The 12,219-nt window shown below is 44.5% G+C and overlaps 1 protein-coding gene across 4 annotated transcripts in view; it reads right to left on the minus strand.

The window, feature by feature from the left end:
* The window catches only part of DENND2B (DENN domain containing 2B), a 187,763-nt gene that overhangs the window by 88,200 nt on the left and 87,344 nt on the right, over positions 1–12,219 (minus strand). The gene's annotated exons all lie outside the window — the stretch shown is intronic.

Raw genomic sequence — 12,219 nt, forward strand, 5'->3', positions numbered from 1 at the left:
TCAAATAGGTACAATACAGAAAGAGGCATACACACAAATGTGCCATTCATGAATGCTATGAGCTTGGTGTTTTTCACATACCCTTTCTCATGTGTACACTCATGTTCATTCCAATCTTCAACATTAATATTTCATGAGTTAGCCAAGATGATTGGTGTTCTTAAAAAATTACTTACCAAGGATATGGTACAGATATAGAACACAGTTCTCTAACATTGCCCAAATTTTTGAAATGGTCTAAATTTTAATCCCTGTTATCACAACTTTAATAGGATCTCAGGAAGTACTAGAAATTTTCTTTACCTAAGACTCTGAAGAAGTGCCTTGCTGGATTATACCAGTGGTCCTTCTAGCCAAAAATCTTGTTTCATACAGTAGCAAAACAATTTCCCTGGAAGTTTAAAACAAGGCATAGAGTTCAAAGCTCTCCCTGCCCACTCTAAGCCAGCACCTTGATACACCAAGGAGCTGCATGAAAAGAAGAGCTGAGATGACTAGAGCAAGTTTGGAGGCAAACTCAACAAAGCTATGAAAACATCTTATAGAACACTTATGATAACCTATGAGATGGCAGAGAAGGAGGCAAAATGTGAAGGAGGATGCACTTCTATTGCATTTGCTAGCTCATGCCAAGCTCAATTATTCAGGGTAATCCAGTCTTTTACCACCTTGAAAGAAGGGCACACAATTAGTAGTCAATTAGCTGTGAGGCTTTTGTAAGCTATTTTGCTCATAAAATCTCGCTACTCCATCAGGACCTTCCCCCAACACTTAATACAGTCAGGGAACTGGAGGCCCTTTGGAAGCCTTTGGAGGACAGTTGTCTTGTGCAGGCTGATGTTGAAAGGATGCTAGCTTCAATGAGGCCTATAATTTGTCCCCTAGACCTTTGTGGCTCCTAAAAACGAGCAATACTCTGGGAGTTAATAAATCTGTCCCTGCTCTAGAGTGATGTTCCGAGACCGTCTGAAAGAGGCAGTGCTATCTCCCTTGTTGAAAAAACCATTGTTGGATACCCGGGACCTGGCCAGTTACAACCCCATCTCCCATCTTGCATTTCTGGGGAAGGTGACTGAAAGAGCCACCACGGGCCAACTGGTAGCATTTCTGGAGGAAGCATCAGTTCTGAATCCATTCCAGTTGAGCTTCTACTGTGAGATGGCTCTGGTTGCCCTGATGATCTCTGCTGGTAGCTGGACCAAGGCAGGTCAGCACTGCTGGTGTTGCTTGATCTTACTGCAGTATTTGATGTGGTAGACCATGAGCTTCTTTTTTCCACCTCGCCAATGCAGGGATCTGAGGGAATGCCCTTCAATGGGTAACCTCCTTTCTCTGCAGTTGGGGTCAGGGGGGTTACAATTGGGGAAGATTAATTGCACCATTGCCAACTCTCTTGTGGAATTCTGGAAGGTACAAAACTCTTCCCAATTTTATTCAACATCTTTATGTGCCCTTTCACCCAGCTAGTCAGAGCTTTGGATCCAAGTGTCACCAATACATGGATGACACCCAGCTCTACCTCCTAATGTATAGTCAGCCAGATGCCCCTCTGAGTTCATTAGTCCAGTTCTTGGAGAGAGTGATGAAGTGGCTTAAAGAAAGGTTTCTGAGATTGAACCCTTCAAAGATGGAGGTCCTCTGGCTGGAGAGGAAAGGACCAGACCAGGAAGTGTGCCTTCCCCAGCTAGATGGAGTGCAACTTACTGTAGCACAATTGGCCAGGAAGATGGGAATGAACTTTGATGCCTCCTTCATGATGGAAACTCAAGTCATGAGGGTAGTATGGCTGGCATTCTTCCATCTATGCTAGGCAAAGTACTAGTGCCCTATCAGCCCCAAAACACATAGCCACTATGATCCACACAATGGTCACCTCCAGGCTGCACTTAACTCTATGCAGATCTTCCCTTGGCTCTGCTCTGGAAATAACAGCTGGTCCAAAATGCAGCTGCCCAGATTCTCACAAACACCAGGGAGAGCCCATATAAAACCTGTTTTATGGTAGCTGCATTGGCTTCCAGTTGAATTCTGGGAGAAGTGTAATAAATCTTTGAAATTAATAAGTGGCAAATAAAAAATTAGTCTAGAGATCAGTTGTAATTCTAGGATATCTCCATGCTCCACCTAGGATACATGTTCCTGCAACTTTATGATGAACAGAAATCAGATGTTGCAGGACCATATGGCTGTGCTACAAACTTCTGCATACCTTCTTCCTCGACCTTCTGTAAAGCCTTCTAATGTGATAACCTTCCCTCTTCCATATTCTGCTTTCTGTTATTTTGGGAGGCAGGAAAACTTTGAACATCATCCAGTCATACCATTTAAATTACTGTCTATTACAGGAGGTAAGAGACCAAGATATGGAGCTGCTGGTTTTAGTCGCAGCCACACAAGACTCTCATGTCTAGATGAAGCCTCAGATGCTATCTTTGCCAAGCTTTGTGAAGGCCCATGCTACAGCCGGTGCTCATTTTCCAGGTACAGACACTCAGCTTTTATGTGCAGCCGTTCATAATATTACAAAGCCAGACAACCATCGTTGTTGTGACTTGAATGCTGATGAATATACTTGGCTTTCTCCACTATTCTCCTATCTTCTTAAGAAAAACAGCTGCTTCTCCAGAAAAGAACTCACAGTGATGACTCAGCCAATGTTGACAAAGTCTTGACAGAAAACCAGCTACGTAAAATAACAAGTTACACTGTTGTTATTCCTTGTAATTCCTCTATATAAACATGACCAATTTACCTTTTTAAATTGGGGGGGGGGCAGTTGTTTCTGGAAAGGAAGTGGCTGGTACCAGGAAAAAGACTAACCAAGGTCGCTGGACAGGTTTAGCATCTGCCTCTTCCCCATCAGTGTGGGTTAAAGGTAGTTTTGACACAACAATGGCAAGGTTGCATTCATAATCTTATCTGAATAGAAGGAAAGGCTAAAGGTATTACTCAACCCATTTTTAAAAATAATGAGCATAGCTTTTCCTCTTGGCTTCCTTTGAGTTGTCTAAACACTAGTAATCTTCTGCTTCCTTTTGTGATTCTCAATGGGATGAAGCAATGATGGACAAACTTCCATTTCAGTTCATCACAATAAAAAGGACTAGCTAAAACCAGATTGATTTTTGAAAAGCTAAATGATATTTTCAACATTTCTTTAAGGAACAAGTCAAATATGAGGAGGGAGTATTTTAAATGTCTTCTTGATGACCGTTTTCATCTTTTCTATATTTTTCCATCAGACTTTCTTTGGAGCAAGATGGTCTAGTAAATCAAACTCCCCATCCTAAGCCTGGATGATGACTAAGGCCTTTTTTGCAGATAAAGCTTACTGCAGATTTTCTGAGCCATCAAGCCTGTAAGCTTGCCTGCCTCTCTGTAACATTCTTTTTTCTCCAAGTTATTTAATCTGCAACTATAGCCAAAAAAACACAGTTTTATTAATTTCGGTGGTAACATCACTTGTGACATCTGATGGGTGCAGCTAAGTGTTTTTTTTAATTGATGTGATTCCCTATTGCAGTTGTGCGGCAGTGTCAAGTAAGCGCCTTCTATTTAAATCCTCTAGGTTCAGTTCCTTGAATTAAAAAGGACACAAAGTAATGCAGGAAACTAAATGAAATCATCCTGAAACTGACAAAACTGTTTTAAAACTGATGAGGGCCTATAATATCTATTTAAAATTGGGGGGGCAGGCGCATGAAGTCCATGCTGAGTCGAGTGATATTAGTTTTTCATTACTCTGCTCTGGTTCGGCCTCACTTGGAGTACTGTGTTCCGTTTTGGGCATCCCAGTTGAAGAGGGATGTTGACAAACTGGAACATGTCCAGAGGAGGGCAACAAAGATGGTGAAGGGTTTGGAGACCAAAATGTACGCAGAAAGGTTGGAGGAGCTTGGCCTGTTTAGCCTGGAGAGGAGATGACTGAGAGGGGATCTGATAACCATCTTCAAGTATTTAAAAAGCTGCTATGTAGAGGATGGAGCAGAGTTGTTCTCTCTTGCCCCAGAGGGACAGACCAGAACCAATGGGATGAAAATAATTCAAAAGAAATTCTATCTAACATCCAGAAGAAGTTCCTGACAGAGCAGGTTCTCAATGGAACAGGCTTCCTTGGGAGGTGGTGGGTTCTCCATCTGTGGAGATTTTTAAACAGAGGCTGGATAGCCATCTGACAGAAAGGCTGATTCTGTGAAGGCTCAAGGGGGTGGCAGGTTACAATGGATGAGCTATAGGGTTGTAAGTGTCTGGCATAGTGCAAAGGGTTGGACTACATGACCCAGGAGGTCCCTTCCAACTCTATTTTTCTATGATTCTATGATTAGTCTTGGATCACTGGGAAAAATTTGTTCACAGGGAAAGCTTCTCTTACAAATTCCTGCAGGGTAGATTTTCATAAAAGGCACATGCAAGTGTGAGAGAGAAGTCAATAGCTTCCATTTTTGCACTGTGGCTTCATATGTACAAACTGTTTGTAGCTCATTTTAGTGTGCAACATGCCTGATCCCTCAGGGGCTGCTCAGCCCTAACTCCTCTGCTCTGTTTGGTTCTAAGGTCCTTTCATTGCTCTATTCTCTGGGGTGTTATCTGTTTTCTTCCTGTGTTGTGTCTAAAGTGCCAGACTCGCTGACTTTTTGGCACCAAGGTACAAATGCTCTGTCCAGTTCTTTCTTTGTATATAAAGATAAAAGACTAGCCATGGTGGAAATGGACTCTTTGTATGTGAAGGGGCAGTGAAGGGTTGCCTATAGACACAGGGTGCCTGTTGTGGGGAAAGGAAAGGGAAGGCGATTGTAAGCCACTTTGAGACTCTGAGTAGAGAAAAGCGGCATATAAGAACCAACTCTTCTTCTATATGAACCAAAGTGTTGCCTTAAAGCCCTGTTCTTAAAAATGCCCATCAATTACGATGACACCTATTGTGTTCTCTGTAAACCTCAATAAACTGCTTATGAACTTTTCTTTAAGACAATGGTCCCCAACCCATGGTCCGGGGACTGGGACGGTCTGTGGATCAGTTGGGACCGGGCCGCGGCTCCTCCTCATCCTTCTCCCTGGCTGCTGCCACAGGGGCTGCCCTGCCACTCTGGTGACAGCTCACCTTTGGTGTTCTCCAGCGGCCACCCAGTGGGCAGCGGAAAGTCAGGGGCACCAGCAAGAATGCCAGTGGAGCAGGGGCTCAGGTGGTGACATCCCTCGAAAAAGACTACCCCCCCCGGGCCTCAGTAAATTGTCTAGCGTTGACTGGTCCCCAGTGATAAAAAGGTTGGGGACCACTGCTTTAAGAGATGCCTCCACTTGTTCTGTGCATCCCTTGGGGTTGCATCTAGGATTGTGACACCACGGCTCACCTGCCAGCTGCATGGGCTGGGGCAGTAGGGCCCATGGGGTTGCTCCACAGGCCAGCCAATCAGGTATTTGAGGAATGAATGTTATGAGGCTTTGGCTGGACTGGGAGTTGCTCTGCCCATAGCAAGACCTCCAAACTGTGTTACACTCCAGAGAGGTCAGGAGGCAGGACACCTCTGCAGCTCAGAGAGACATGCCTGTTCTGAGGTGCCATAGCCTCAGCTCTATTCTCCACCACAGCAACAGGCAGACAGACAAGAATTCACCACTCCACCCACGCTGCATTTATAGCAGACTGCTGCCCATCCACTTGTAAAAAAAGCCAAAGTTTTTAATGATGGGAAAAGTAAGCTATAGTGGAGCATGTACACCAAAGAGGGGGGGAGGGGCAGAAGTTGCATAATGGGAAGAACAACCTCATTGTGGGCAGTGGTGGAGTGGCCTCTGAGGGGTAGCAAAAGGGTGGAGGGGGAATCCAAGGGAATTGGTATGCTCTAGAATTACCTTTGGTTCGGAAGTAAAACAATGGGTAAAAGCACCATGAAACACTCTCAGAAAACATGGAGAAACAGTGAATAGAAAGCGAGCTGAACATCAAAGGGAGAAAAATCAATTCAGAACAGGAAAAAAAAGATGGACATGCATGTGGGAAAACATACATAAAAGACCTAAGTGGCATATCTCCAAGTTATGTTGGTGTATCAGAAGGTACACTTGTGGGAAACCATACTATTGCCATGTTTCATAAAACATGTAGCTTACATAAGTGGGTGGCATGTTGGAATGGACAGAATAGAAAAAACTTAAGAGCAAATGAGAACCTGCAGTTAGAATGGGTTTCTGAGTTCAAGAGCGAGATGCTATGTGAGGGCTCACAGGCTAAAATGATGAGCATGTAGGGTCACCAATCAACAAGAGTAGCCCATCCCCATCATAATGACTGCTGGGGCAAAACTTTGCTGTTCTCAGACTCTAGCTACACTGTCATAGGATAATATACCCATTGGGTAAATCAAGCCTGATGTATATTATCTCTGTGCCTTACCTAATGTACCATCTCTGCCTCTACACTATTCTTTGCCTTGCTCTATATGATTGATTGGCATGGGCAGTAGGGCCACAGGGGGATGCCTAAGACCCTGTGGTGTAATTTGTTCCTATGATGCCCAGTTGAATGGTTAGAGAACTGTTCCTGAGAGTGAATTCAAGTCTGGCCGCTGCCTCCTGTTTTGCTGCTACTCAGCCTGCTGTTGGACAAAAAGCATATGTTGCCTGCTTGCTAGCAAAGCCCTCAGTGGGATTCAAACTAATGCATCCAGTTTGCCACATAGGTTCCTTTCCACAGTCAGCCACTGGAGGGGAGGAGGCAGGCCAAAAGGCGAGGATGAAAGTTTATGATGCATGTTTTTTCTGTCCAATTGGCTATATTGCCTTTACTTGGGAAAAGGTGGGCTCCCATGTCTCACCCTGACTGGAATCTGGAACTTTGGCAGGAGGAGTCTTGACTGCTCCATCACATTAGGTGAGCTTTGCAACTGTGGGGATACCGGGGCTGGATTGGCCCTGTTTTCCCCCTTGTGTGCCTGTCTGACAGGAGGGTGGTATGAAAATCTAAGAAAGAAACAAACAAACCCAACTGCAGGCAAGACCTCAAACCCATGTCCATGGAGTTCACAGGAGTATTTAAAGTCTGGGGTTCTTGCCAGTCATGCTACCAGCCTCCTTGGAAGTAAAGGAAGCCGTCATTCTCCTCCCTTTGCCTCCTTGGCATTCCCTGTGTGGGAAGTAGTCATGTGATGTCAGGGCATGTGGCTGAATCAGTGGGCAGTGATTGGCTGCATCTGTGTATGCCATTCACAGGAGCATCAGCAGTACATAATCTGACTAGTGAATGTCAATGAGGATGCTATGCGGGAAACTACAGACCAGTGAGTCTGACCTCTGTTGTGGGAAAGATAATGGAGCAGATATTAAAGGGAGCAATCTGCAAACATCTGGAGGACAATTTGGTGATCCAAGGAAGTCAGCATGGATTTGCCTCCAACAGGTCCTGCCAGACCAATCTGGTTTCCTTTTTTGACCAAGTAACAGGTTTGCTGGACCGGGGGAATTCGGTTGATGTCATTTACTTGGATTTTAGTAAAGCTTTTGACAAGGTTCCCCATGATGTTCTGATGGATAAGTTGAAGGACTGCAATCTGGATTTTCAGATAGTTAGGTGGATAGGGAATTGGTTAGAGAACCGCACTCAAAGAGTTGTTGTCAATGGTGTTTCATCCGACTGGAGAGAGCCTCTTGTGGCGCAGAGTGGTAAGGCAGCCGTCTGAAAGCTTTGCCCATGAGGCTGGGAGTTCGATCCCAGCAGCCGGCTCAAGGTTGACTCAGCCTTCCATCCTTCCGAGGTCGGTAAAATGAGTACCCAGCTTGCTGGGGGGTAAACGGTCATGACTGGGGAAGGCACTGGCAAACCACCCCGTATTGAGTCTGCCATGAAAACGCTGGAGGGCGTCACCCCAAGGGTCAGACATGACTCGGTGCTTGCACAGGGGATACCTTTACCTTTACCTTTACCGACTGGAGAGAGGTGAGTAGCGGGGTACCTCAGGGCTCGGTGCTCGGCCCAGTACTTTTTAACATATTTATTAATGATCTAGATGAGGGGGTGGAGGGACTACTCATCAAGTTTGCAGATGACACCAAATTGGGAGGCCTGGCAAATACTCCGGAAGATAGAGACAGAGTTCAACGAGATCTGAACACAATGGAAAAATGGGCAAATGAGAACAAGATGCAATTTAATAAAGATAAGTATAAAGTTCTGCATCTGGGACAGAAAAATGAAAAGCATGCCTACTGGATGGGGGATACGCTTCTAAGTAACACTGTGTGTGAACGAGACCTTGGTGTACTTGTGGATTGTAAACTAAACATGAGCAGGCAGTGTGATGCAGCGGCAAAAAAGGCAAATGCCATTTTGGGCTGTATCAACAGGGGCATCACATCAAAATCACAAGATGTCATAGTCCCATTGTATACGGCAGTGGTCCCCAACCTTTTTATCACCGGGGACCACTCAACGCCGGGGACCACTCACCGGGGACCACTCAACGCCTTTTACTGAGGCCTGGTGGGGGGGGGTAGTATACTCCTCTACTCTCAACCACTGCCTTAGTGCTCTCTGATCGCTATGGTAATGTTTAAACATCCCTTCAAAATAAGATACAGACACGCCACAACAGTGAAGTGTGTTGTAAAGGGCTTGGGGGGATGAAGTAAAGGGCCAGGGAGGGGGGAGAAGGCGTCCTTCGGGGCCCACCTCCAATTAGTCGAAGGACCACATGTGGTCCGCGGCCCACAGGTTGGGGATCGCTAGTATACGGCACTGGTCAGACCACACCTGGAGTACTGTGTGCAGTTCTGGAGGCCTCACTTCAAGAAGGACGTAGATAAAATTGAAAGGGTACAGAGGAGAGCGACGAAGATGATCTGGGGCCAAGGGACCAAGCCCTATGAAGATAGGTTGAGGGACTTGGGAATGTTCAGCCTGGAGAAAAGGAGGTTGAGAGGGGACATGATAGCCCTCTTTAAGTATTTGAAAGGTTGTCACTTGGAGGAGGGCAGGATGCTGTTTCTGTTGGCTGCAGAGGAGAGGACACGCAGTAATGGGTTTAAACTTCAAGTACAATGATATAGGGTAGATATCAGGGGGAAATGTTTCACAGTCAGAGTAGTTCAGCAGTGGAATAGGCTGCCTAAGGAGGTGGTGAGCTCCCCCACACTGGCAGCCTTCAAGCAAAGGTTGGATACACACTTTTCTTGGATGCTTAGGGCTGATCCTGCGTTGAGCAGGGGGTTGGACTAGATGGCCTGTATGGCCCCTTCCAACTCTAGGATTCTATGATTCTATATGATCACTATATCGTTGGAGCATTGTTTGAGGGCTGTTTGTGTCACATCTCCCCTCAGCAGAACTGACTAGTAAAACCATTGCCATGTTAGCATCAGTGTACCACTGTAGTCAAGTTCTTATGATGGAGCTGGGTTGGGCTTTTTTTTGGGGGGGGGGGAGGATTGCCTCGAAAAATATTTTTAAACAATACAAAAGAAAAAGAGGAAATGTCCATACAAAAATACAACATAACAAGAACCATAAACACAACAACAAAACAACACACAAAACAAACACCCTGAAACTTCAATTAACTATTTCAATTCTTTTGAGGAGCAGACACCCCCATCCATCAGGAGACTACCTAAGTCCAGAACATACAGCCTTCATATATATACTTTTTGACTACACTGGATTTCTAACAAAAGGAGTAGGCACTGCCTAAGCTACTTCAAAAGCTCAAATGCAAATACCAACTTTGCAAATGCACATAAGAATGATTCTGCCACACAGTCTTCAGGATGCCACAAAAGGAAACATTTCCAAAGAATGGAAATAAACATTAGCTAAACAATACTATGTGTCTACATAGTGGGCTAGATCAGAGGTCTGCAAGTTTTTACAGTTAAACAGACAAACTACAATAAAATTCAGAGTGAGAGATCAAGAAAGAGGCAAGGTAAGAAAACCCATTTACGGAACTGAAACTATCATCTATCTATCTATAATCTATCTATCTATCTATCTATCTATCTATGACAGCTTGGTGTAGTGGTTAGGAGTGTGGACTTCTAATCTGGCATGCCAGGTTAGATTCTGCACTCCCTCACATGCAACTAGCTGGGTGACCTTGGGCTTGCCATGGCACTGACAAAACTGTTCTGACCAAGCAGTGATATCAGGGCTCTCTCAGCCTCACCTCCCTCACAGGATGTCTGTTGTGGGGAGAGGAAAGGGAAGGCGACTGTAAGCCACTTTGAGATTCCTTCAAATAGAGAAAAGCTGTATATAAGAACCAACTCTTCTTCTTCTTCTATCCCACCCCTAACGAAGTCTTGACAGTGACTTGAACATGGAGGGTCCTCCAGTTAGAGAATTGAACCTATGGTCTATTGGATATTTTTAAGTACTGTGTTGAATTTACTACTTTGAAATTACAGAACAGTTTAAAAAATAAAAGGAGTAAACTACTGATTAAAGTGAGAGTGAATCCAGACCTCATTTTAGCTTGGCTCCATGAATTTTTCTGAGTTTGATTAGAAATAGACACTGAATAGCATACATTAAAGCTTTATTCATTCAGCCTTGCAGCTGGCCTTTCTTCTTTGGCTTCAGTCCCCAGATGGAGCCTGGGGATCCCCCAATTTGGCACCGTTCCCCCAAATTCAGGGGTTTAAGAAACCAGGGGAAACCCTCCCCAAAATAAAACCAGGCAAGAAATCTGAAAGAAAAAATCATAATTTCTCTGCAATCACCGGAAATGATATAGGGACATCAGGGAAAGTGCTCTAGTTGGGGGCAAAACTCTATGGTAAGAAGCTAATTCTATCATAGTGTTTTGCCAAAAAAAACAGAGTATTGTCCTCAACATCCCTACATCACTTCTGATGAAAAAACAACACAATTATTTAAGGCTTCTTCCTTCCCCACTTCTAATAAGTTCCTCCTGTGCCCAAACATCTGGTCCACCAGACCTGGCCATCAGCTCCAATTTCCCTTTCTGGAAAGTATCTCTAAAGGAGCCCTTTAGCCCGCCCTTATACTGGTTATTCTAGCATCTCTCCTACCCCTCCAGTACATTTAATGTATAGATTTATTTCTTTCAGCCACATTTCATTTTGGACTGATCCCTAGGTTACACACCCCTGAGTTAGATGCTGCATTAGAGGTAAATTACCAAAGTATGCCAGTACAATTCAGTATAATTTACACAAATGGCAGATCTGAACTTAGTGAAAATTTACTGAGAAACTGAATGTATGAGAATAACAAAACTGGCTCTACTTGGCAAGATTGCTAAACAGGACAGCAAGTCAGGCCATCCTATGCTATACGCAGCCATTTATATAGTGGCATTGCTTCAACAGATGGCCTAAGAGAAGAGATGCAGCCTTACCACATCAAAGGTATCTCTGAAGAAGATCTAAGTGTTAATGGAGACCAGTGTCCTTTTCTTAAACAGGCAAAAGGGTAGAAAAACAAATTCTTTAAAGGGACATCAGGCTTTCTGCCATCCACACAGGTTCTGTTTTGTAGCGCTAATCCAAGCATGATCTCATTTAACTTGAAAGCCCAAATGGCAATGCTTAGGAAGAAAGAAATATGAATGCACTGGCTTTTTCCATTTCAAAAGGGGCTTTCTCACACAAACACATACACACACACACCAAAAAAAGCTTTGAATTATCCTATAGTTTTGCATGCATAGCCTTGACTACTATGTCAAGGAACATACCACACTGAGGCAAGTATCTCTCAGGTTGTGAGCTAGAAGTGCCAGACCTTTAATTCTGAGCTGTGAAGCTGGAGCCTGCCACTTTTGCTCACTGAGACCCCGCAGCGACAATGGCGCACCTGAGTCCAGTGAGCTCTACTGTCTTTTCTTCTTGAACCTCCTACAAGTGCTTGCTTGGCTCTTCCCCTGTGCCTTATAAAACCCAACTCCCCATCCTCTGTGCAGCAAGCACATGTGTGTTGCTCTCTGGTCCTGTACCTTGCCTTTGCTCCTGTCTGAGCTTGCCTCCCCTCAAATCCTAGATGTGTTGCTTTGTCCAGCCTACCATTTCTGACACAATGTTGGGATTACTGTTGCCACTGCCAAGGGGATTTGCTTTTGGTATGGATCCTAAGAACACATTCAACAGCCAGACATCTCAAACCCCTTCACCTTGTTTGAATATGCATCCAGTGCAAGGTACTTATGGTCATTTCACACATCATATTTTTATTATTAAGTTATTAACACTTGGATTTGTTTCAAA

Source organism: Paroedura picta, chromosome 2, assembly GCF_049243985.1.
Source record: "Paroedura picta isolate Pp20150507F chromosome 2, Ppicta_v3.0, whole genome shotgun sequence".
NCBI classification, from domain to species: Eukaryota; Metazoa; Chordata; class Lepidosauria; order Squamata; family Gekkonidae; genus Paroedura; species Paroedura picta.